This window comes from Triticum aestivum, chromosome 1B, assembly GCF_018294505.1.
Source record: "Triticum aestivum cultivar Chinese Spring chromosome 1B, IWGSC CS RefSeq v2.1, whole genome shotgun sequence".
In the NCBI taxonomy this organism is placed as follows: Eukaryota; Viridiplantae; Streptophyta; class Magnoliopsida; order Poales; family Poaceae; genus Triticum; species Triticum aestivum.
The window spans coordinates 526,750,574-526,753,403 of NC_057795.1; the positions used below are offsets into that span (position 1 = coordinate 526,750,574).

General features: G+C 61.1%; 1 pseudogene; it reads left to right on the forward strand.

The window, feature by feature from the left end:
* The first annotated feature begins 309 nt into the window (after window positions 1-309).
* On the forward strand, window positions 310-2,442 carry LOC123079477 (BTB/POZ domain-containing protein At5g66560-like; annotated as a pseudogene).
* Window positions 2,443-2,830: the final 388 nt, after the last annotated feature.

Below are 2,830 nucleotides of genomic sequence, written 5' to 3' on the forward strand. Positions count from 1 at the left end.
GAGGTAATAGCATCCCAGGTACCCTAACTTGCACCCAATGTGATGATCTAGTCCCAAAGTTGCAAAACTAGATCAACTCATACCCCAACTTGCAACCAATGTGATGTTTTAGTCCCAGACCAATCAGAGCTCGCCAATTGGCTGCCAAGTGGCTGGCCGGTCAGCGCCTGCAGTTTTGCACAAACCCCCCTGCCGTTTCACTGATTCAACCTGCAGTTACCCCCCACATGAACCCCCACCTGAATTAAATCTGTGCTCGACGAAATTCCGCGGAGAAGTTGGTGCTTGCGCGCGCAGTTCCTGCTCATGTCCAAGAGCCGCAACATCAGCCGCCTGCTTGCCGAGCAGGACGAGCAGCGTCTAGAGGGCCAGCGGCGGCGTCGGCATGGGAGTTCTGAAGGCAATGTCGAAGAGCATGCTGCGGCAGAAACAGAGATTGAGGAAGCAGAGGAGGAGGACGGGGACGAGGAGCAGCAGCATGTTAGGATGCATGACGGCAAGTCGTACCGCATCACCTTCCCGGACTTTCCCGGCGGGCCAGGCACCTTCGAGGCGGCGCCAAGTTCTGCTACGGCGTCCGCGTCGAGCTCACACCCTGGAACGTCGCCCTGCTGCGGTGCGCGGCCGAGTACCTGGAGATGACGGAGGAGCACTCCGAGGACAACCTGGCCGCACGCGCCGAGGCCTACCTCTCGCAGTCTGTGCTCCTCCACCAAGGCGCTCAAGTCCTGCGAGGAGCTGCTGCCGCACCCGAGGAGCTCGGCATTGTCGCCCGCTGCATGGACGCCATCGCCGCGCGCTCGTCGGCGACGTCGCGCTCCTGGTTCGGCGACCTGGCCGTGCTCGGTCCGCACATGTACAAGCGGGTGATGGTGGCCATGGCCGCACAAGGACGTGATGACGGAGGCTTTGGAGGGCTGCCTCGTGTCCTACGCCAAGGCCACCCTCCCGGGGCTGTCGAGGTCCATGAGGTGGCGCCGCGCGTCCGCGCCGGTCTCGTCGGAGGTGGAGCAGAGAGACCTCCTGGAGGCGGTGGTCGCGAGCCTCCCCGCGGACAAGGGCTCGGGGAGCATGGTGACCGCGAAATTCCTGGTCGCGCTGCTGCGGACGGTGCACATCCTGCGCGCTTCCGATGCGGCGCGCGCGGCGATCGAGCGGAAGGCCGCGACGCAGCTGGAACAGGCAACGGTGGAGGACGTGCTCATCCCGAGCTACTCCGGCGCCACGGAGACGCTCTACGACGTGGACTACGTCGAGCGGGTGCTCAGGCACTTCCTGGTCGAGGAGGAGGTGGGCGAGGACGAGGCGTCGTTGTCAGCTGCAATCACCGAGGAGGAAGCGGCGGCAAGGACGATGGCGTCACGTCCGTTGACCGTGGCAATGGTGCAGGTGGGCAAGCTGGTGGACAACTACCTGGCAGAGGTAGCGTCCGACGCCAACCTGAAGCCAACCAAATTCTGCGAGCTCGCGCTGGCAATGCCGGACCACGCCCGCATCTACGACGATGGCGTCTACCGCGCCGTCGACATCTACCTCAAGGTACGTACATTCCCCGATTTGTCATTGACTGCTTCTTTTTAGAGCATTAGGAAGCCACAAGGCTTCCCCGGTTCCATTGCAACGCTTGAAACCAGAGTTGATACAACGTTCAGGAAAAGAAAAAAACAGAAAAAGTAAAGACAAGCTACCAGCCGCGAAGGCACCCAGACTACAACTAAGAAGCTAAAGAAACTAAAAAGACCTTGCACAGGGCTAGTCTACAAGGAGTGTCGGAGTCTGGTTGTCGAGTAGCAGTTTGTTGCCGACTCCATGGCTCGTGACTGGCGCATGCATGCGCAGGCGTATCCGCGGCTGACGGCGGAGGAGCGGGACAGGGTGTGCGGCGTGGTGGACTTCAGGAAGCTGACGGTGGAGGCATGCACGCACGCGGCGCAGAACGAGCGGCTCCCGCTGCGCGCGGTGCTACAGGTGCTCTTCTTCGAGCAGCTGCAGCTCCGATGCGCCATCATGGGCACACTGATAGCGTCCATGGCTTCCCCGCGAGCGCGGCATCCAAATCCTCGTCTGCAGCGGCCAGTGGCGGCGGTGCGTCACGCCGCTGGCCCGAGCGAGGCGTGGCAGACGACAACGGTGCAGGAGAGCCAAACGCTGCGGGTGGACATGGACGACATGATGAGCCAGGTGCAGGGCCTGGAGAGGGAGTGCTCCAGCATGCGAAGGGCGATCAAGAAGATCGACGGCAGTGGCGCCGCGTCGCAAGGCAGCGGCAGCCCAGACGTGGCCGCCCCGGCAGGCTGGCGGTCCAGGTACCGGTGCAAGTTCAGCACGCAGGTGTGCGACTCGCAGGCGCGCAACGCGGTCGTGTCCAGGGCGTCCAGGATGGGGATGAGCCTAGGATGGGTGTCCAGGGCGTCCAAGCCGTCCATTGATAAAAGGAAATGACAGGGGGGTTTGTGCAAAACTGCAGGCGCTGACCGGCCAGCCACTTGGCAGCCAATTGGCGAGCTCTGATTGGTCTGGGACTAAAACATCACATTGGTTGCAAGTTGGGGTATGAGTTGATCTAGTTTTGCAACTTTGGGACTAGATCATCACATTGGGTGCAAGTTAGGGTACCTGGGATGCTATTACCTCTTTCTCGAAGGAGGCAAGTCGTCACTTGCTGATATTGCGAGTGATCGTGGCAGATCAAAGTCTGCGGGATCGATCCGCAGCTTCATGTGCAGATGCGCTTTCGCTTTCTTGTCACCAAGTGACGGCTTGAGCTGTTGATGGGGCGGCTGGCCGAATTGCGCATCGGAAGCAGAAAGGCGCGTTCACATTACACGTT